Source organism: Equus quagga, chromosome 17, assembly GCF_021613505.1.
Source record: "Equus quagga isolate Etosha38 chromosome 17, UCLA_HA_Equagga_1.0, whole genome shotgun sequence".
NCBI classification, from domain to species: Eukaryota; Metazoa; Chordata; class Mammalia; order Perissodactyla; family Equidae; genus Equus; species Equus quagga.
The window spans coordinates 34,463,734-34,487,449 of NC_060283.1; the positions used below are offsets into that span (position 1 = coordinate 34,463,734).

At 51.8% G+C, this 23,716-nt stretch overlaps 1 protein-coding gene across 2 annotated transcripts in view; it reads right to left on the minus strand.

Moving 5' to 3' along the window:
• Window positions 1-23,716, minus strand: part of TWIST2 (twist family bHLH transcription factor 2) — a 90,285-nt gene that overhangs the window by 40,562 nt on the left and 26,007 nt on the right. Inside the window, exon 2 of one of the 2 annotated variants that reach the window (XM_046644838.1) lies at window positions 13,577-14,364. The exons of the other annotated variant lie outside the window; for it this stretch is intronic. The gene's annotated coding sequence lies outside the window, so the exon portion shown is untranslated. Of the gene's footprint in view, window positions 1-13,576; window positions 14,365-23,716 lie in introns of those variants that run through there. 2 annotated transcript variants of the gene reach the window in all.

The following is a 23,716-nucleotide window of genomic DNA, read 5'->3' on the forward strand; positions in this document are numbered from 1 at the left end:
GAGTCAATTTGATTGACAAGGGCCATGTGCTCTGCCTGAAATACCCCTGCCTTCCCACATACTGAAGGTGTGGTTGGGACTGAAGCTTGTTGCCGAAAGGGAGGAGTTTAAGACAGCAGACCTGGTGGAGGGATGCTGGGCACGTGCAGGAGGGATCCAGCAGGTGGGGCCTCCCAGACCTTGCGAGCTGCCGTCTGTGCCCACAAGGCTCGCTAGAGAAGACATGCTGGAAAGAAGCTCAGGCCTGGGTGTCTGATCGCCAGACTTGAAAGTGACTCTGCTATGCTAGCCCAAGGTCGTAAGTCACGGTGGTGGGGACCACAGGGATGCAGGGAAAACGTCGCTGGGCATGAATAGCTGGTCAAGGGCTTCTAGACGTGCTGGACAGGTCCTCCACCTGGAGGCTGAAGGTACTGAGGGTGAGGACAGGGGGGCCCCCCACCTTGCTCCAAGGCGGCAACTCATGGCTAGGGCAACTTCTGGCCTATCACCTACTGTTCTGGGGCTGCAGGTTGCTGACTGCCCAGCCCTGCAGGACCCCCGTCCTACAGCACACCCGGCCAGCTTGCAACCAATCCCAAATTTACGGCATTATCCTCCCAGGAAACTCTGAACTTTATTGCAGATTCTCCAAGACGGGCCAGTGGGTGCCTTGGGTCCCTTGGTATTTTTAGTGCCCATCCCAGGGCCTGACGCACGTGGCACTCACTTCCACGTCTGGTGAACAAACACGTCAATAACCAGACAACCTTCAGAACACAAAGGAGGCAAGTCCGTTCATGGAGAATCCCCTAAGGGCCCGCTGTGTGCCAGGCCCACCCTGCCACCGGGGCTAAACTGATGTGGGGGAGACGTGTCCTCACCCTAGAGGTGCCCCGGGGGGCAGGGCAGCTGCTGGAAAGGCTCTCTTGGCTGTGGACTAAGTGCTGAGACAGTCGAGGTCTGCAGCAAGGGCTGGGGGAGGGAGGAGGGAGTCAGGAATGGCTTCACCCAGGAGGAAGCTGCTGGATGGGGCACCGTGAGGAATTTGCTGCTGGGGAAAGAGGTCAAGGAGAGGCGCCCCAGGTCATGAGATGGGATGAGGAAAGGCCCAGAAGGATTTCTGACAGGGCGCTGGGTGACATCCTCAGCAGAGTGTGTCTGTGTGTGTGTGTGTGTGTGTGTCAGTGTGGGTGGTGAGCCTGGAGCTGCTCAGCAGTGGGCAGCAGGCGGCGTGTGTTTCCGTTGCCCACGGCCCCGGCTCCCTCCACATTGAACCTAGCTCCTCAGGGAACTCTAGAAAGCTTTGCTGCATCAAGACAAAGACCTGAAAAGGCTAACACACATTTTCCCTAAAACTCACATGCACGGAAACACACACACACACACACACACACACACACACACACTTCTTTTTTTTCAAGTTCAGAGTGCTCCAAATATGTCAGCCATTCTAAGTGGTCCTGGGCAGAAAGTCAAAGGCTGCTCTCTCGGAGAATGTGGTTGTAATTAGATAATTAATAAGGGGGGGCAGCTAGAGAAAGCTAAATGGAAGCCTTCCTCAGTGGGAGGAAATAATTACTCCAGTTTTTGATATACGAGCTGCGCCAACCCTCCGAGGGGAAATACAGTATCGTCCCCGAAAAGCCGAGAACGCCAGGGGCCGTCCCCCCGTCGTGGTGCGTTTCAGGGTTAGCTTTGCACGCCCACGGGGGCCCAGGGCTCTGGTAGAAAAGAGTGGCAGGTTCATTAGTCTTCTTGACCGAGAGCCTCGGGGCCCCAGCCCCCTTGATGTCACCCTGACCCCAGCCATGTCTGCTGACATGGGCAGCCTTCTCGGCAACAAATGTAAAACAGCTGGGGCCCAGGACTGCCTCCCGCCTAGAGGAGCCACCTGAAAGCCTGTGCGTGCGTGGGTCCTGCCTGTGGTTTGCTCTCTGCCTCGGCCTGCCTAGTTGGGGAGGGGGGCAGGCGGAGCTGCAGAGCAGCAGCTGGACGGAGGGAGGCCTTTCCTGCTCTCTCCCACACCAGGCTGTCAGTGCTATGCAGCAAAGGGGCTTATCTGACTCCATATCCCATAGTCCCAACACAGGGAGTGAAAGAAACATCAACGAAAAATCTCCAGAAAGTGAGGCAGGGTAAGCTGAAGGGGGAAGGCTTTATTATAAGGCTTTCCAACTGTCCACCCATTCATCCACCCACACATCCAACCACCCACCTACCGTCCACACATCTACCCACCCACTCACTCACCCACTCGTCCTTCCATCTATCCACCCGTGCATCCATCCTTCCTTCTTTCCTCACTCCTTCCATCCATCCATCTACCATCCATCCATCCATCTACTCTTCCTTCCTTCCTTTCTTCCTTCCTTCCCTCTTTCCATCCATGATCCATCCACCCACCCACTCACCCACCCACCCATCCTTCCACCCATCCACGCATCTACCCTTTCTCCTTCCTTCCTTCTTCCTTGTTTCTGTCCTTCCATCCATCCATCCACCGTCCATCCATCTGTCCACACATCCTTCCTTCCTTCCTTAAAAGAAAGACCCCTCAATTCCTGGGCTCCTGGGCAGGCTGAGGTCGGGGGATGAGCCAGATAGAGAAGAATGGTAATGAGCACAGTGGTGGAGAAGCTGACAGCTGCCCCCTGCCCTGGTGGGTTCTGCCCATCCCCTACAGGTCAGACCCCCTCCCTCTTGGGCATTTGTGAGCACTGTCCTTCAACCGGGGCCTCCATCTCCTCCCACGCGTGGACACAGCCTCCTGACCATTTGAACGTGGCTCCCAGGAGTTGGCTGGAGGGACAGAACCAACTTCATATCATCAATCAAACATCCTGTAAATATGAGTCAACAATAAACTATGATTCATATCAGGCGACAGAGGACCAGGCAGGGGAAATCGCCAGGCCCAGTGCCTCGAAAACAGCCTGAGAACAGGCATCAAACCTTCAAAACAGCGGACTCTGTCGTCCGGGGAGAGGCCAGAGGAATGTGCGTGGAAAAATAGGAATAGTCTGCTTTGCAAGAGAAAAGTATGGAACTCTTTTAACAAAAAGTATGGAAGTGGAAATGTTAAACAATTATGGAAGCAAACAGACACTGATGAAAAAATTAATCAATCAGGGGCTGACTTTTGGAGGTCTCCCAGCTTCTGAGCAAAGGACAAAAGACGTGGAGGGGAGGGAGCAGACGCAGCCCCGAGGGAGGCACGGAGGAACTGTCCCCACACTCTAGAAAGACAGATGGCATCAGAAGAAAAGGGAACACTGAGTTCTGGGAAGGAAAACCCACAAGATGGCAACCGAGCCACATCACACAGAAAGTTCCGGATTCCAAGGGGAGAGAAAAATCTCCTGCAGGCTTCCGGACGCAAAATGAACCAAATTGGGGTGGTTGACCACCTGCCAGGGCCACCAGCTAACTGACAGTCCCAGGACATCTAGAGTTTCCATGGAAAAGAATAGCATCCCTCAAAGGCTACACGCCGCCCATCCATGGACCGCATCGGGGGAGTGAAGAAACACGATAGGCCTTTAAGGCCTCAGAAAATGCACCTCCCAGGTGCCACTTCTGGGGAAACACTCCTGGAAAAAGTCTTGCATCCAGACAAAAAGGGACCAGGGCTTCTATCTCTGCAGTATGGCAGCAAAAAATCCAACAACCTTCCCACTGCGGAACGAACAAACCAGTAGGAAGGCGGGGGAAAAAACAAGAACAGGAAGGGGACTCCTTGGAGGCTGAAAGTAAAGTGGCGGCACCCCTGTGGCTCCCCAGGAGCCCCAAGCTCCCACCTGCCCGAAGCCGCAGGGAGAGTAAGTGCTGGGAGCAAAGTTGGAGAAGGGCAGTCCCATCCATGGGCGGTCCTCTTGGTCACTGTGCTGTCCAATTTACCAAACTCACCCCAGAAAAACTAGGAAATCTGAATGTATCAATAACTATGGGATAAAATGACCTGATTATCAAAGATCTACATCTACCCCACAAAGAATAGCAAACCAGATTGTCTTATAAGAGCACTAACTAGAACCCTCTGGGAATGGATCATTCCTATCTATGTTACTTAAGCTATTCCAGAATGTACAGATGAGGAAACATTTCCCATCTTAATTTATTTTTATTTTTTTACTTATTTATTTTTTGAAGACTTTGTTTTTCAGAGCAGTTTTAGGTTCACAGCAAAGTCTCTAGAAATGCACCGATAAATTCCACAGACCCACTGCCCCCACACACGCACAGCCGCCCCCATAAAGTTCGGACATGACTCTGACTCCAGGCCAAATGGCATAGGAACCAAAAGCTGGAATGTTGTCGCCTGGGACTCTAAATGCAAAGATGCTAAGGATGACGTTAGCAAATCAAGTCAGATCCTGTGTTTAAAGAATCGATCCCATATAATCAAGTAGGCTTATTCCAGGAAGGCTGAACAGTCGACATTTGGAAATCTGGTCCAAGAAGGGCTGTGAATGCACATCTCAGTAGATACTGAGCGGGCAGCGCAATTCCCTGAGCCTTCTGTGCAAGGTCTTGGTAAGACAGGAACCGAGGGGACAGGCCTTGGGCTGAATCCCAGTGCTGCCACTTACAAGAAGGGCAGTCTTGGAAAAGTGGCTCACCCCTCTGGGCCTCAGTTTCCTCATCTGAAGAAACACTGAATGTGGGTCACACTAGGACCTACTGCCTCAGTGCTGTGAGGGTTCCATAAACCACATCACAAGGAAGGGTATGGGCCTTGCCTAGAGGGCAGGATGCTGTTTCCTCCCCAGCGGGGTCCCCAGAGTCTAGAACAGCACCTGGCACACAGTAGATGCTCAATAAATACCTGTGGCAAGAGGGACTGCAAAGAAGAGCTTGGACACCAGTGGCAATGGTCACCCAGGAGGGAAGGGCCAGGCTCCCTCCAGAATCGCTCCCTCCACAACGCACTCTCTGATTCACCTGCATCCTGAGTTTCTGGTACCCAAACAGTGGTCCCGGACCAGCAGTATCAGCGTCACACGGGAGCTTGTGGGAAGTACCGCAGGGCTCGCCCTGAACCGAGGAATCAACATCTGCTCCCAGCTCTTCTAAGATGCTGCTGGAGCAGAAAGAACTGGGCGAGCGCGCCCAGCCTGTATACTCACGTCCCTGTTCAGAGAGGTAAACTGCCGCTGAGACGCGCTATGACTTGCCACGGACACACGACTGTAGAGAGACAAGGCTGGAACAAGAACTGGGACATCTTGATGCTCCCTTTTGGGGGTTGGTTCCACCGCTGGCAGCCAGGCTCTGAGGCTGTACCATCCGGCTATAGTTCTGCCTGGGAACCCCAGACACACAGGCCCCAGGTCCCGCTGGGAAAAGCCTCAAGCAGAAAGGGAGCCTTAGGGGAGAGCGGGACACGCAGTGGGCACAGCTGTGCTGCCAGCCTGTGTCCAGCTGGTCTGGCTGCACCTCGATGATAACTCACCCAAATGGGCGGGGAGCAGGGGTGCTAGCGATGGGCCCCTGGGGACTCTGAGAAGGGTCACCCGCCCAGCCGATCAGATTTTCTTCCATCTGGGTAAGGGCTTTGAAGAGACCACTGGGCACTGAATGCAGGCCAGCTCTGGGCAGCCTCCCCACCCACTGCTGGCCCAGCCAGGATGGGCAGTGCCAGCAGGCAGCTGGCACAAAGCTTGCTCCCCTAGAGCTGCCTTGCCCCAAGGGTTGTCTCTGTGACAAATGCGTTGTCCAGGGGTGAAAGGAAATGAAGGTTTTGCTTTCAGAGGAGAGAACAGGAAGCTTCCTTCCAGACCAGACCTGGGCGCAGCGAGCTTCAATCAGGCCAGGGTAACTGGGAGAGCGATAGGCTGCAGACAGGACTGCCCCTTAGTGGGCAGAGGCACGCCTGCCCAGGGACAGGTGCCACACTCCCTGGCAGATCGGGGACAAGGGGTGTCCAGCTGTCCTTGCTGGGTGCTGGGGAGGATGAGGACGGCACGTGGGGGCCTCCTGAGGGACAAAGGCAGATGTGCTCACAGTCCAGGCTCCCTCCCCTCCCTGCCAACCTCTGTGCACCTCTCCTGTCTGCGAGCTGGGCCTGGAAGCCCAGAGTGGGGGGCTGGATAGAGAAATCGAAGTGCCAGACAAAACATACCCCCCACCGATGAGTGTTTGCGAATCCACTGTAAAACCCAGAACGGCAGACGGTGCTGAAGCCGCCTCCGTAGGGCGGACGCTGTTCATGACAACTTGATTTTTAAAGAGGTTTAAAGATCTTGGGAACATTCCTACGGGATGATGGTGGGGCTGAGGAGGATCGGACAAAAGGCAAACTCTGTTCTCTCTCTGAGGCAAACAAAAGTCAAGAAGCCCTTGGACGGGTGACATCAATTTGTTTTTGCAACATTCCTCTGGACCGCTGTGCCCTGGCCACCTTGTTCCCTTGTCTGGTCCCTCCCGCCCCCGAGGATGTTGCTACCTTTAAGGGACTATCTGTAAGTGGTCCCTGAACCAAGCAGTGGCTGTTATAGGCAGGACACTCTGTGTCTCTTTGCCGGCCCCTGGGCCCTTTGTCAAAGAGTCGGACAGAGGCCATAGCCATGTGATTCTCATTAGGCCAGTGAGCAGCAAGGAAACCATGGCGCTCTGCAAAGCAGGTCAGAGTTAAGATCCAGGACCTCTCTGCTGAGTGGGGCCTGGCCCATTCCCCTCTGGTGAGTCCAGCTTTCCCGGGAATGGGTGGGTGCATAGGAGGCCCCCGTGGTAGCCACAAAGCCCCTAGCACTCCCAGCGCGTTGATGGGCTTCTGCTGGCCCTGCAGAGAAATGCGCAGGGTGCTGCCCGGTCTGCAAAGCTCTGCGGTCACCTCACGGCCTTCCAGGACCAGCGGCTCGGGTGCATTCAGGTAGGAGCCCGATGTTTGAGAAGGCTGCTCTGACACCAGCACGGGGCTGTGTGTTCTGGAGGGACTGTGCCTATTTGTGGCCAGTGCCACTGACACTTCCCGTGCCCTCTGGTCCCCCTCTGCTTGCGTGCTTGTGGACACCACTTGCATGAGGCACCTGCATTCAGGATCTGGGGGTCTGGGGGCAGGTGGTAGGATGGAGGTAGGCCAGGACAGGCTGCCCCTCTCTCCGAGCACCGTGACTCAGGCGTCTGACCCCGGGCTCGCCTGCCTGCGTGAGAAAGAGGAATCCTGTTTGCAATGACCGTCTTTACGATGCCAGGGCTCGTTTTCCACAGCTCCCTGGTGGCTCGCAGTGGAGCTGCTGGCTTTGCTCCTCCAGGGGAGTGAGAACTTCACGCCAATTTGGAAGCAGCCCTCTCCCTCTCTGTCTCTCTCTCTCTCCTCGGGCTTGGCTTCAGGGATTCAGGCTGACTGTGTCTGGAATGGCCTGTCTGCCAAGGAGAAGTCAGCCTGAGAACAGCCTGGGGAGAGGGCACGCTTGCCTCTGCTTCAGGTCCCTTCTACTTGGGGCCTCCCCGTGTCATGGCATTGGAGAGACCCATCCTGCAGAGCCCACCCCAGCACCCTAAGGCCTTCCCGGCCCACTCCACTCCGTTCCCTGGGGAGCCAAGGCAGGAAGGCCCAGTGTTCCCGCTGACGCTCCTCCGTGTACAGCCGGTCCAGCTCTCCTCGGAGGGAGGCCGGCCCATTTCTTCTCCATGAGTCACAGGACGCTGTGAAGGGCACTCCCAAGTTCCAAGATAATGAGGGCTAGCAGTCCTGAGGAACCAGATAACAGGAGAGGATGCGGCCTCTTCCCGGGACGTGGGGGCTCCAAATCTAGGAACGACTTCACCCGGTGAATTATGGCTTCTCCAGATGTCACTAAACTCAGCTTCCAAATAAAACTCACCAGTGGAAGAGGGCGGAATGAAAAATCACCCAGCAGGGCCCTATTTCAGGCTGGTGGGGCAGGAAGTGCCTACAGAGAGAATCCATCCAGCGAAGTCATTCCAGAGATGAAGAGAGGGCAGCTGGGGTTGGGGGTGACATCCCAAGTCACCGGGCGGGTGCAGAATCACCACCAGAACACAGGTCTGCCAGCCCCGGGCCTGACATCCCTCCTCTCATATGACTGACTTCACTCCCATACCACCTGTCACATGGCAAACCAGGGGCAGTGACTTACTAAACGTTTACACATTTGACAAATGAGGATCTGAAGACGCAACCCTCCCATGACAGTAGCATCAGCTCAAGAGAACATTAATCGAAGGTCTGCTTCTGTTGGGCGCTCTGCGGGATGCTGGCATGTGATGAGAACCCTGAGGCACCGTCCTCCACCAGTTCATAGTTCATTTGGGGACAGACGACAAAACAAGTGACTATCACAGAAGTGTAATGGGTTCTAACGAAGGTATAGTAAAGGGACATAAAGACCTATATATATAAATATATTATAAATATAAATGATTAGAGCAAAATATACGTGCTATAATAATGGTATAAAAAGATTCCTAATAAAAGCAGAGAGAAGGCAATAATTAAGTTTCTGGGGGGTTTGGGGAGCTCTTCACAGACTCAGGAGCTGGAGCGGGTCTTCAAGGATGATCCCAGGGCGGGAGGGGTGAGCAGGCCCTCTTGGCATAGGTGAGGGCTCACGCGCCCATGAGAGGTGGGCTGAGGAAGGCGAGGATTTGGGGGTAATGGTGAGTGGTGACTCTGGGGAGGGGCCAGAGATTGGCAGGACCCCACAGGGCAACGGGGAGGCAGTGACAAGCCTAATGGGGCCCTGGTAGGATCAGATCTGCTTGCAGAGATAACTGTTGGTGAGGCCCAAGGCTGGCGAGAAGGGGAAAGACCCCCATGGCGGGGCCTTGGGTGGGGCACCCCTGCAGCGGTCTAGGAGGAAGAGGCCGAAGACCAAGGGAAGACAACGGCAGTGCTGGAGAATCAGCAAAGGCGAGGGGGGACCTAGGGGTCCAACTTGAACAATAGGAAGGGCTGTGACCCCAGGAACTAAATAAGGAGCGTGAGAGAAGGCGCTTCGGGGGAAATAATAAGACTAGACCTAGTAGGGCTGAGTGGTAGGGTTTTCGGGACAACCTGAAGGTTAAGTTCACACAGCAGGATGTACAGCTGGGACCCCAGAACTGGGCTGGGGACTTCGGACCCAGCTTATGAGCAAGGCCAACATCACCCTCCCCTTTGAAGGTTTGAGGAAACAGGCAACTTGCTTTGCAAGGATTTGAACGCAGGCCTCTGGATCCCAAGTCCGGGGCTCATTCTGCAGCTCTGTGCTTCCCGGCCACGACAGAACTGGGGGATACAGACATTTGGGGGCACACGGAGGGAGAGGAGGTGGGGCCGGAGCACGGCCAGTCTGTAAGAAGCACCAGGTGGAGCCAGCTAGCAGCACCCCCTGCTGGAGGGAGGACCACCCTCGCCGAGGCGAACTAGGACCCTGGGCTTGGCAATTGGGGGTCACCAGGTGACCTCGGGGAGGGCAGGTCCAGTAGAGTGCGGACTGGGCTTATTAAGAACAGTCTTCCACACATTTGGAGCGACAGTGGGGTGCCAGGAGCTGGGAATGACGGCTGGCTTTATATATGGGAATCTGCTGAAGGCTCTCAACAGTCTCCTGAAGGAGAAGCCTTCCCACTCCACATTTCAACACAAACCCACCGAGGCTCAGAGACGTGGCAAACTGCTCAGGTCACACAGCTGAAGAAGGAAGAGCTGGGAAGCAAACCCAGGCGCTTGCTGTCGGAAGAGTGTGCTGCCCCATCTCTTAGGGGGAGCACAGAGTCGGGAAAGTGTGAAAGAACATGTCTGAGACTGTTTCTCATGAACAGCGAAAAATGGAGGATAGAAAACTGTTTCCAGTAATGAATCGGCTCTAACTACGAGCTCTCCATAACTACTGCCAGCTTTTAGTTCCTGAAATTAATTTCAGAAAAGTAGGCAATTTTTAAAATGCAAACGATTTACAGAAATCACTACACCTAAATCTATTTTACTGGGCACTCTTTCTTTGAACGACCCAGAGAAAATATGCCGCTTTAAAAATATTATGCATATATGCACGCATATTCAGAAGAATGCAGAAACCTCACCAAGAAATGGGAAGACACCCACTGTGAACCAAAGCCCAGTCCCACAAATCTCTGGGAAGCCAGGTTTTGGCAGAGGCTGGTGAAGTGTGATTGATCTGGAAAAACCAACAGCACACAGGGGGGCCTGGCGTGGAGGATGTACTTCTAGGCGCTGTGGATAGCCCAGCTGTCGGGAGAGTGGTTGGGGGCTTGGCTAACCCACCCCTTTGGCAGCAAAGACAAGCCCTTTCCTTCCCAAACTCTGGATTCAGTTACTTTTAGCCCATTCCATATTCTCACAACTTTGGCCCCGTATGAATAAAACTGATCTCTGTTCGGGAAACACATCATATTTAGAAACCAACTAGAACACAAGTGTTGAAGACTTCACCCAAGTTCAGGTAAAATCAGCTGGAGAAGCAGGTCAGGATGAGTGAGTGACCCCAGGCCGGACAGGCCGTGTTGCTGCTGGGACCGACTGTCCTGCTGGTGGCCAGGCAACTGCCCGTTTGGAGCCAAGACTCTGGGTCCCAAGGGAAGGTGTGTGTGGCTGCTGCAGGATGGGTTCCACAGGCACCCAGAAACACCTCACCACATGACGAAATAAAACAGAATGCGCACATTTTAATGGCCACCAAGAGCTGAAGAAGATTAGATACATGATCAACTTATGGCCAAGTGGAAGAAGGATGGATAAACGGTCCATGAAAAATCCCACTGTTACACTTCAGCAGGCTCAACTCTCGCACTTGCATTAATGACAGCTTTTTCTGCACAGCCCGATTCTCCCGCACTCGGTGGTTGCTAATTCAGACAGAAAGACCTCTTGGTGAGCTCCGCAGAACAGGTGCTCAGTGTCTCCAAAGGCAAACGGAGAGTGGGAGTGGCAGCAAAGACGCCAAGAACAGCGGGGTTTTTGGGACTGGCCGTTCTGCCTAGAAAATGTGCCAGCCCCTGTCCTCCGGCATCCAACTCACACACCTTCGCCCAGGCTCCCAGAGGGAGGGTGCTGTCAGCCAGTTGAGGGTCACCCCCTCCCCGCCTTTGAACTTCCCCTTTATCTCATGTCTGGGCCTCCACGTGCCTTTCACGACCCCGGCCTCCTTCTTTCAGGCTGAAGCAGTCTCCCTTGCTCTCACGCCTCGTAGATCTGCCAGGGGAAGGACTTTGACAGACCACTCCTCTCACGCTCCAGTGTGTCTCAGAGCTGACCCTGAACACCTGGAGCCCACAAGCCTCGGGGGCCCACAAGTGGTTCTGACCGGGAAAGGGCAGGTCCTGGGGGACAGATTCTCGCCTGGGCCTTCCCGGCTTTGACCTTGATGTGAGAATTTAGAGTAATGCCCTCATCCCAGAAGGCTCTAGACCCCTAAGGTCAAGTAAAGAAATTCAGAAATATGCTCATTATTGCTCAATTTTTAAAAATTCAATATTCCTAGATTGAAACCCTACATTTATAAATTATTGCATGCTCAAATAAATCTTATGGAATTTATTTTGTTTTCCAAATATGTTTGAGTAGGGAAAAGAACCCTGAATTATGCTGCATTTTCCTAAACAGTGAGTTTTTACAAAAAATGACAGGAATGAGAAATGACTGCCCGTGTACGTACATTTCTGGAAAAAACGCTGAGAGGGAACCATTTCCTAGACTGTTTGGCGTATAGAATGTGTTCCCTCCTCTTTGCAGGTTCCATGAAATCGGAGGCTGGTAATCACCTCCTCCTAGGCTGAGGCCTGGGGGAGCAAAACATTTGAAAACAAACAAAAATGCTCCCTGGGTGTCACGATGGGGAAGCGCTGACTTCTGCCTGGCTCCCACGGGCCCCCGCTCTGCTGCTGCACGGGCAACCCAGGCCTGAGCTGTGACGTCCCGCAGAGATCTGCGGTCTGTGGCTGTGAGCGTACAGCCTGGGTGTACACCTGGCACATAGTAGCTGCTCACTTAGTGTAAGAAATCTGGAGTGGACACATTCAGGTTCAGAGCAGTCATTAACAAATGAGGCCACTGACGTGTGAGGAATAGAATCCTGCTCTGTGCTGTACGTACTGACTTCACTGGGACTGGGGATGACTATACACTGCGGGTTAAATAATTCAAGTAGCCTGATTTTGTGGGATAAATGCAAATAGAGTTTTCTTTGAAGTGCAACCACTCGATGACAAATCTCTACCATGCGTGGAGCTCGGGTCTAGACCAGGAAACACAGGGAGGGGCGGGGCAGAGGAGGTCGGCAGTGGCTTTGGTGCCTTTGGTATTTGGTATTTATATATTTGGTAATATATAGCATTTATATATGTGTGTGTACATCGGACCATCATATACTTATGTATATACATATATATATATATATATATGTATGGTGCATGCACCTATATATATATACCATATATAGACACACCCACAAGAAGGGTCACCTTTGTCCCAAGTTTGCTCAAGTCATTATCTACTGAATCCACGGTTTGAGGGTAGAATTATATACTCACATTGTTTCTAACTGGCCCATCACACAGAAATCAGTGTAACCTGAGGGCACTGGACGACAGCTCAGTCTGACCCGGCTTCTCCTGTAGCGGTGACTTCTCAGTTTCCCCCCTCGATGCCTCTGCAGAATCCAGGATCTCTGGGGATGTCAAAGACTGGGCAGCAGATGGAGAAGGAGTCTCTTTGCCCCCTGGAACCTGCTGCAGCCTTGGGAGCTGCCCAAGGAGGACACTGGAATCCCTCTTCTTAAAAGGACGTCATTGATGGCTCACGTGTCAAAGGACACTTCCGGTTTCTTCTTTTCCGGTAGAATCAGCCTCGGCGGTCACTGGTGGGAATCACAGAGCACGTGTGGTATGCAGAGTTGTGTGTTTTCCCACGTATTTTTTTCATTGATTGCAACAATATTCCTGAGTTTGGAAGCCAGAAAGGACTACTTTTATTTGAAAGATTGCAGAGCTAAGACCCACAGATAGGGAACAAGACTTTGGAGTTATTATCAAAGCTGAGTAGCTGAAGTCTCCAAATATTTGCTCTGATATTTCTGGTGAAATCAAGAGTTCCTGCTCTTTAAGTGGGAATCCCCCCGACCCCCTGCCTTCTTCGCCCATTGTAATACATTTAACGACCATTTGAACTCCAGCTTATTAATAGCCTATAGTCATTCTTTTTTTGCTAAGACCGACCCCATGAATATACAACAGGGTCAGTGTCAATGTTTCTGAGGGAATTCAGCCGTCTATTATAATCTGAGATCCAGAAATCTACCTTCTCTTCCAGACTCTTTAATCAAGCTTTGTCAATAAATAGATATGATGCAGACGTTCTGTGTAGTTTTGAAGAACTCAGGTTGAATACAGTTTAAAATAAAACACTACCCTTCAAGCAAAAACAGACGAGGAAAGTCAGTAGAGAGAAGAAAGCTTCAACAAAACCAGAAACAGAGGCAGGATGCTGAAAATAAGCTAATACACCTTGAACCAAAGACAAGGATTCAAATAATGGGTTGGGAACACGCAAAATGACTAAACCATTTCAACATCCAATAGGAGTTACTTTAAGGATATCTGCTATGCCCAGATCCACATTAGTAAGCAAATAAATGAATCCATGGTTACACCCTGGAAAGGTTTGATGGTTTATAAAAAAACTTTGGTGAATAGTGCTGTTAGAAATTGAGCTCCTCTAAAAATGAAGCCGAAAGGACTCCCTTTAGACCATTTTCTCAAGCAAATACCCATTTCACAAAGCCAAGTGTGTATGTCTGAGGCTCCAGGACAAGATGAGAACCATCCAAGTGCTATTAGATTGTCTTCCTTCTCATTTCAGGGCTGTTTCAGTCTGAGCCAGTGAGATTTGGTCGCAACAACAAACAAGCCCCAACATCTCCATGATGTAACGCAACAGTTGTTTGCATCTTGTTCATGCTTCCTGCTCATTCAGGTTGGCTGGGGCTCCTCTCCATGCAGTCACTGAGGATTCAGGCTGGCAGACTCTCCACGGGCTTGCAGCTGCACCATTTGGGACATTCCATTCCAGTCACCTGGGGCAGTGGAGGACAGACTGGGGTGTCTCTCCACTTCTACACTTCAGCCTAGAAATGTTGTTGTCACTTCCTCCCAAAGGTCATTGGCTGGAGTGGTCACATGGCCCTGCCTGTCAGGGGTCTTGAGGAGTGTGAGGGAGAGTCAACGTTTGGCTGTACCACTGAGTCTGCTTCAAGGGTCAAAGCAGAGTTTTTAAACAAAGGATTGTCCAAAACACAAAAAGTAATTTGTAGATGGTCCCTCGAGAAACAGATAATTTAATGAGACTTATCTCTGCTGAATGCTTGGATCAGACATTAGAAACGTCACAGGTAGCAGAATCATGGCTGGGGAAGTTGAGTACTATGGAGAAAAAGGAGCAGAGAGCAAGATACTGAATGTACCAGTGAAAGAACTTAACTTTTTAAAAAATATTCATTAAAACCAACACAACACAAAGATGAATGCAATGACATGTATTCTACGTTAAATTGGTAAGAATAGGGTCCTTGTCACTAACTTACATCCTGTTTCATTGAGGTGACGTGGCAGGCTAAGGGAAGGTGGGTTGTCACTGGGCTGTGAAGTGCCACCCCTGCGCTCTCCCCTCCCTCCTCTGAGTGACGGGCCACCTGGGTCTCAGGACAGCAGCATGGTGTCCTTGGTGTGAAGGTTCCATTGAGACCAGTGACTTCAGGAGGCTCCTTGTGGAGCGAGCTGCAGTGTCACTGTTCAGTGGCCCTGAGGCTTTGTGAAGGCTACCGCGCTGTCCTTGGAAGAAAGCTCTAAGGTGTGCAAGCAGACCAGCCTTTCACTGAAGTTCTCTTGGCCCCTCTGTCCTGGGGTGCTGTACACTGTTCAAGTGCGTTCTTGGACATAGTGAACGAGTTTACTCCAAGTTCCGTCTTCAAGGGTTGCCCCTCCTTCTCTTTCCTGGCTCTGTCTTGGTAACTCCATTTCTACCATGATAAGAAGGTGTGGCAACGGGAAGCTCACTTGAAACTTCATTGGGAAGCTTCTCTTGCTGCTGGGAATCTGTGCTGAAAATAGAGCTCCCACCAGCCAAACACATGACTCTTCCCATGTCACCCCCATTCCTGCCATCCCTCCCAACCCGCTTCCCCTGTTTAGTTCATAGGTGTCACCCAGAGTTGTGCACCAAGATGGCGGCCTGGAGTGCCACACACATCCAACATCCCGTGGCTCCAGGAAACAGCCCGGAAGTACACTTTCTCAAATTCTTAGCAAGGTGAAGCCAAGGTTGGATGAGAGGTTACCATGTACCTTGTGCTTAGCACCAGCACCCTACAGCATCTTCTGAGAAGGAATTTGAATTCTCCCTCACATCTGTACTGTCAACAACATACATGAAAATTTTTTTTTTCTTCTTCTTCTTCTTCTCCCCAAAGCCCCACAGGACATAGTTGTATATTCTACTTGTAGGTCCTTCTGGTTGTGCTATGTGGGATGCTGCCTCAGTAGGGCTTGATGAGCGGTGCCATGTCCTCACCCAGGATCCAAACCGGCAAAACTCTGGGCCTCCGAAGCGGAGCACACGAACTTAACCACTTGGTCACAGGACTGGCCCCTATATGAAAATATTTTAGTGAACTGAAAGGATGTAGAAAGAAACCACCCACCTCCCCCCCCAACACACGCTAGCTTGAGTTTCAGTTATTTTAATTGTTCAGTTGAAGACATAATTAACACTAAGTAAAGCTGTGACCTTGAATATTTACAGAGGTTTGGGGTTTAATGTCATTTCACTAGCAGCTGGGGACTCAGACCCCGGGGAGGGTCTTGGCAGGCAGTAAAACACGGAGCTGTTCTATTGGTCTTTACAATAACGCTCAGCCTGGGTTTTACGTCTTAGCAGGAAAATCATTAGTAATATGATTGTAAGCTAAGATTACAAACATACTTTAAAAATGCAAAAACCACCTCGGTTCCCTGTAGGAAATGATCCTAAAGTGTTCCAATAATCTTCCCCTCCTCTCTCCAGGGCGGTGAAGGGCATTTATAATATGGTTCGCAGGATTTGGGGAGATCTCGACGGTGAATTCTTACCACCACTCCCAGTATCATCAAACGGAATCTTACTGGCTCTGCTGACTGGCATCAACCCACAAGACATGGGGAAGGCACCGTGCCCACACCTAGACATCTTCTGCTGGGCTACGGGCTGATGCAGTGGACACTAAGAACACTAGTACCCATAAGGAGCAGAGTCATAAATAAAATTTCTAGGCTACATTCTTCCCTTGGTCAAATCTGCACAATAAGCCTGCAAGAGGCCAGTATTTCATTTTGTACCTCTTTGCCTGGACTAAATAAAACTGGCCAGACCAGGCGGAATTTATCAGGGGCTGGGCAGCACCATGCAGTGCCCTCTGACAGCCTGGGAGTGAGGCAGATCGTTTTGAAGACCAAGCAACAGGGACCCTGAGAGGGAGGTGGCATGCCTGCAGTGGCACAGCTTCCCCGCCATCTCCACTGTCTGGGAGGAATCTGAGAACTGAGAGGAAGGAGAAGCTGAAGAAGGTTCTGATGGGCCAGGGCTGACCCAAGACTTCTCCAAGCTTCTCACGGGTACGTGTCCTTGTGTGTATTCTACACTGCAATGTTTTCTTCCATGTCAGGAAGCCCAATTGTTGAAACCCTTGGCCTCCCTCTGCGTCCATATTCGTGCCACTCAAGGGGAGCTGGAGTGGCCGAGGATGGGTTGATTTGGGAAGAGAGAACTGAGTGTGCTCAGCCCAGGCCCTGGAATCTTCTTCCAGGAGCAGAGACTGCCTGCAGGGAGCAGGCATTTCCCCCCACCCCTCCAACAGGCTCCCCACCACCCCCAGCCCTGTGAGGAGGCCCACCTTGGCCCAGCTCTGTAGGCACTGGCGTGAGTTTCGTAACTCCAGTTTTAGATATTGCCCTGGGGCGTAAGGCCACTTTGCAAAAGAAGGTTCGGTCAGGCCATGCTAAGCCCTCCCGTCTTCCCTTTGCTATCTGCTATCCGCGGGACCTTGGTTATATCCCGTCCCCAAGCTGGACCTCGCTTCTCCCAGGTGGCCATGGGGGGACCTGGCTCAGGAGCCTCTGTGGCCCTGGAGGCTCTCGTGATTTGTTAGAATCTCAAGGGAGATTTGAGCGCTCACTCATTCGTTCCATCCGGAGGCACAGCTGGCATCTGATGTATCAGTTTCAGAGAACTGGTTAAAGGTGTGGTAGCCTCTATTTTCCCCAGAAGATGTTCAGCATTGTGAGTCCTCACAGTGCCTTCCTGGGGTGTGGGGCTGGCTTAACGGGAAGATTTCTGAAGGGAAGAAGAAGGCTAGAAGGAATCCAGATAAACCTCCTGGGGAAGGACCGATCGCCTTTAATGCTGCGGGTAAGGACGGACTGAAACCAGACCCTCCTGCCTTCGCAGAGCCACTCTTATCGGTCATCAACTACTGAAGTCTTGCAGATGCAAACGGAGAGAAAAGCCACAGCTATGTACATCTTACAGCTGGGAAACCAGTAAAAATGGACCCTCTCAGCTCTTCATTCCTGCGAGCTGCTTCCCTCCCCACAAGGCACAGAGTCCACATGTCCTCCCCACTCTGGACCTCCGGGGAACCTGGGATATATCTTAATCCTCTCCCTCCCTCCGTGTGCTCAGAGTTTCTCCCTGGCCAGGCTTCTAGAAAACTCTTCTGCCCCAACGCTGAATGTCTCCCCTGTTCTGTCTTCAAAATCCCAATCCCTTTCGTTCTGTTGGAATTAAAGGATTGGGGGCCATCAAGGATGGCCGTCTCCACCTCCTTTGCCTCTCCTGTATCTCCTGTCCCTTCTCCCTTCACGCTCTGTTTTTCCTCTCCTTATTTTTCCTGTTTAATGTCAAGTAAGCCAGTGCAGCTCCTCGGAGACGAGCAGCTGCAGAAGTGAGCAGGAGTGGATTTTAAATCAGCAGAGAATTTTCAAAATGAGTAATGTGGTGAAGGGACCCGTCTCTGCCGCGGCCAGGCTCTGCCGGCCCCCACGGGAGCTCGCGGGTCTGGGCTCCTTGAGAGGACGGACAGTCCGCAAGGGGCGGCTTCGGTGGGCGGGGGAAGCAGACCCCAGCCCATGCTGGAAATGAAACAGGATTCTTGCAAATGCCGCAGCTGTCTCCCTGAGGTACTTCAGGCACCACAGGAGTAAATAACAGAGCAGAGAGCGGAGGTCCAGAATGCAAAAGCTTTGCTCGGGTCTCTAGAAGAATTAGCAGAAAAACAGAGCTGGAGGGAAAGAATCATCGAAGAAACGTTCACATCCATCTCATCCAAAACTTGTCCAGGGCCACGCTCACCAGAGCTTGTCCAGCTCTATATGAACACCCTTGGAGTTCAAGCTCTCAGGATGGGGCAACCATTCGCACCGGGGGCAGCTCTGACCAATGGATATTTCCCTCGTGCCACCTCGGGTTCTGTTCCTTGGGTCACACTGGATGAGCCGCCCCACTGCTCTGGCCCAGCAGCACATGAGGGAAAGATGTCAGCGTTGCTGCCAAACCCAAAGGGGCTCAGACGTTCGTCTCCCCAGAGCTTGGCTCTCCCCGGAGCCCTGCCCATCCCGGGTGCACTCCTGGAGCAAATCTACCTGTCCCTCAGCTGCGGTCACCTGCCCCAGGTCTGAGCAGTCGGGACTGTCCTGGGTTTCTGAGGAGCTCCTCAGAAAGCGTCCTTCTAATTTGCTAAAAGAAGCTTTGCTCTTGGAGAACTCTTAAAATTGAGTTATCACTTCACAGTATTCCAAAGAGATCCGCTCCCAGTGCGTGCCCTTGCCGCGGAACAAAATGAATCCGTAAGGTACAAACAAATTTGCTCCTTTCAAGGAGCTTTCCTCATGAATTTAAGTGTTTTTACAGATCATTAACTCCTTGGTCGAGAGGCCAGAGCAGGGAGGAAGCTAGACGGATGCTGGTGGCTGGTGCTCAGAAGACCAGTCGGAGGCAAGGCAGAGAGGCTCTGAGATTATAATAACATGAGTCAACATTCGCCCAAATTAAATTCACACATGCTTCCAGAGAGCTGTCTGTTTTGCAAGGCAGGGCACACTGGCACGGCGAAGGAAACACGGCTTCTGCATTTCTGTTTGGACTGCAGCACAAAAGTGGAAAAAAAACGCTGATCTGTTTTCCAGCCGCCATGTTATTTAATGGTCCCTGGGTTGGGAGGGAGCCGGTGAACGCAGGTAGGCAGCAGTGAGGGATGGAGAGACAGGCCTGGGGCTCCCACGTTCTCCGGAGAATGCAAGGCGGGAGAGTTTGTTCAACAATGTGCCCCCCCCCACCCCACCCCGCGGCCTGAGGGACCCGGGCTTCTGCTGGGAGAGGAAGGAGAGAGGAGAAGAGTGAGGCTTGGTGTTTGCGCAGGGTCCCGGAGTCAGAGGGGCCCGGAGTTAAATCCTGACTCACTGTGTGCCCGGTAAGCAAGACAGTGCGTGTGTGTGTGTGAAAGAGACAGAGAGAGAGATGGGCCAACGCCTTATTCACCTCATTCATGGAGTTGCTCACACAGATGGGCAGCCCAGGCACACGGTGGGTGGGTCCCTTTCCCTCCAGCCCCTGTGAGTCCCAGTATTTCATGTGAAGGCCCAGGGACTTCCTAGAAAGCATTTCCCTACATAAATAGGTATAGACACAGAACTCCCACTGCAACTTGCACAGGACGGTGGACACGGGCGACACTCCAGCCCCGGTTGCTGAAGGAACCGATTGGAGATGCGGATACGAGAGGTCACCATCAGGAAAGCAGGCCCAGCCTAGCTCAGGGGTAGAGGCCTAGCACCAGGTGGTGCAGGGTCCTCTGAACCCCGCCCAGGTTGGAGCCACCAGGAATTCTCCCTGCTATGAGGACACTGGTCCCTGTGCCTGGCAGGCTGAGGGGAGGAATGAAGGAATAAATGAATGAGTGAATGAATGAAGGAGTGAGCAGGGCGGCCGTGAGGGGCACCAAGATGAAGGGGGCACTAACTCTGCTGTCCATGACCCCCACATTAGATGACGTGACATAAACACACTGAACTAGACCCACTGGAAAGATGTCAGCCCCATAGAGCTCACCAGTCTTGACAGGGGCGCCCACTGCTCATTTAACAACAATAATAATAACAGTAATGCCCAGTTTCTTCCTAAGCCCTAACAAGTTGGTGTCTCCAGGGCTCTGTCCAAGCTCCTTCTCTGCCCTCCCTGAGGACTTCACTCCCTTGGGGCCTTGAGCCCCTCCCTCCTTGGCCCTACTCTTTACTTCTAATGTGGAGACCTCGCTGCTGTTAGCAGGCCCTCCACAAACAGGAGCCACATGAACGGCCGCTGCTCCTGCTTCTGGGGAATGCTCCCTCCCCCTCTGAGCGCCCGGTGGAGCTCCGTCTCCCCCAGGAAGCCTTTCTGACCCCCGCCACACCAGATGCCCGGCCTCACCTCTCTGTGTCCAGCTCGCTTCCTACAGGCACTGTTTGATCGGGGCCGGGGCCGACAGGGCTGTGATGTCCACAGCCCAGGGACTGGTGCTTGATTCAGGACAGCCAGTGGCTCCTGCTAACCCCCCACGGCTTGACACCAGGCCCTCGACTCGGGGGGTGGGGTCGGGGGACAGCACATCAGGATCATGGGAAATGTTGTTCAGCACGTGCCTCTCTAGCCGGGCCTGTTGGAATGGGGAGGGCGTGGCAGAGCAGAGAGAGGAAAACTCCGTGAGTGGTTCTAATGCACACCGTTCCCCTAGGGAGAGGCAGAGCATTGCAGAATGGGGTGTGTGTGTGTGTGTGTGTGTGTGTGAGCATGTGTTTGCACACGTGCACAGGTGTGTGTGCATGGCTGCTGGACAGAATGACCATATGATGCAAAGGGAGATGCTTTTGAGAGTGAAAGGGGCACTGTTAATAATCAGGCTTGGAGAACAGGAATCAACTGAGACAGTCCCACGGAGATGGGCAGGGACGGTCACCTCAGCGGGGGCAGAGTTGGGAACGAATGCATGTCCACCCTCAATGGAGACCCCTGCCCGCGTTTTTGTGCCTGCTGGATTCCTCCTCTGCGTAAAGCACATACTTGATGTTGTACAATCAGGATTCTTTTTTAACTTACGGTCTCACTTTTCATTACTTGGGTGTCTCGGTCCTCCTATACGACTACACGCCCTCACTCGGTATGTTTGATAGACGAATTCTTACCGCAGCCTCCAATGTTAACATTTAATGAAACAGCAAAAAGGAAAGTCAGCTCCTAAAGGTGGTTGGCTGTAAGGAGGGGGTACCTCGACCTTCCAGCTGGAAGCATAGACCCCACGCTGCCGGACTAGTGTCCTGTTCTCACCACTAAATGTGCCCCTCCAGCCACCGACGGCCATTGGCCCGTGTTTAAGATGAAACCTGTGCAGTCACCAATGTCTTGGGGAAATGTTTCCATTCTGTGTTATCTCCTGAAGGAACAGACTCCACATTCAACCGGGGATCGCGACTTCACCCGGAAAACAGATCCAGCCAGTCCTGCCACCTGCACTGTGTCTGTGTCCGAGGGCCAGTGGGGAGGATCGCCCGTGACCCTGCTGCTGGTCTCTGACAATGGCCAGGACCCCAGGACAGCAGCTGGATGTGAGCGGGTCTGTGGATTCCCGTGGCCTTAACCAACTCCGGGGTTAGGGGCCAGCAGCCCCCACTTCTTTTTCCTCATGCTGCTCTGGAGTTCATAGTCCGTGGTTGCATTTAACTCTAGATTAGGACATTGTAGGAAAAAGTAAGTGTAACCATAACTCCGAAAGCCAGGAGTGGGATCTACATGTGTTCCTGACGGGCTCTGACAAAGGGACATGACCCACTGGGCTGTGGGGCCCAGGTCCTGCATCCCCACTGACGGCAGAGAGATCCAGGCACTGGCTATTGGATGGGGGCTGGTAGACAAGGGGGTGCAGCCGGAGAGGAAAGCGCCACAGCTGCTCACAGACAACTTCAGGCCTCACAAGCGCCATGGCTGTTCTTGTGAGACCTGCTGGACCCCAGCCTTTTTGGAATAGAGTCTCAATAGGTCCCCAGTCATGATAACCACCCCGTTTGCCTGCACCTGAGTATGACACATACTCGGGCTATTCCTGAGCTCTCGATGGCTCTATTTCATTCCACTTTCTTCTGGTCCTCAACCTGCCCTCAGCGATTTCAACATCGGGGCTCTAAAATACGGTATCTAGCAGCACCAGCCCTTCCTCCTACTTTCCTCTCTCACGCTTTTCTTGGATACATCTGCTGTCTTAGTCTCCCATGTCTGCCTGAGAATAATCTTGCTGAATTAAAAATTATATTAAATATATGAATCAATTTGGGAAAGAAATGGCAAGTCCACACTAATAGGTATTTCCAAACAGCCTCATTGTAAGCAGAGCTTCTCATTCAAAAAAATTCTGCTGGATTCCCCGGCTAAGAGATCTTCCTGCCCTCAAGCCCTCCTCTTTTCTCATTAAGCACACGCAAGTTATTAACTATTTTTTGGTTTTTTGAACAGAATCTTTATGCTTCATTATACGGTGTAATCGGTTATTGATAGCACGTATGAGAATGTTTTTAAAAATTATCTTCACTTAGTGTTCTAAATGGTTTCATTAGTTCTAATGTTTTTGAATTGATTTCTTTTGTTTTTGTTTTTGTTTTGTTTTGTTTTTTTGAGGAAGATTACCCCTGAGCTAACTGCTGCCAATCCTCCTCTTTTTGCTGAGGAAGACTGGCCCTGAGCTAACATTGTGCCCATCTTCCTCTACTTTATATGTGGGACGCCTACCACAGCATGGAGTGCCAAGCGGTGCCATGTCCGCACCCAGGATCCGAACCCCGGGCCGCCAAAGCAGAATGTGTGCATTTAACCACTGCGCCACCAGGCTGACCCCTGATTTCTTTTTTTGATGATAGGGTGGGAGGCAAGGCTCCTGGTAGATGGTTGCATCGTTTCGAATAATGATCTTGTTTTCTGTTCTTCTTGCTAGCCATCTTGTCCCTACTTCTTTTTCTTGTTCTATAGAATCATTTTAAATGTTCGAGGCAACGTTACAACACAGGAGGGCGGTGAGGACTCATGACGTTCACGTTGATGACGTGACTGCCTCATCCCCCTGGGCTTCTGAAATAGATCGTCTCTGAGAAGCGGCGGAAGAATCTTTTTATCATAGGTTATGGAGATTTGAAATACCAGAAAAAGAGATTTTAATATCAGAAATACATTAAATTTTCTCAAATGCACTTCCAGCATCTATTGAGATGATTATATTTCTTTTCTTTTTTGGCTGTGGATGTGCTGGATGGCAAAACTGAGGAGAAGATTACGAACGATTTCAACACATTTGACACATATTGACGGAGTGTCAGAAACCCGGCAAAAGTCCCTGAAGCTTCAGCTACATTTATTTTCATAAAACCTCTTGTCATATGTCTTATTCTTTTGAAACACCGCTGAATTTATTCTTCTTATACTTTACCTAGAATTTGATCTAAGTTCCTAATGAGATAGGTCTTTTTGTTTTGGGGTTTTTAAATCTTCGATAGGTTTTGGTATCATAGTTATGACAAGTATGCTGAGACATTTTCTTTTTTCTGAACTAGTTTCTGCGTGCTGGGCACTGTCTCCGAAGGGAGGGGCTTTTCCCCAGTCCCCAGGAGGAGCTGACACACCAGAGGTGCCCCATTCCTGCCTGACCCATCCTTGAAAGTAGGAGTCACC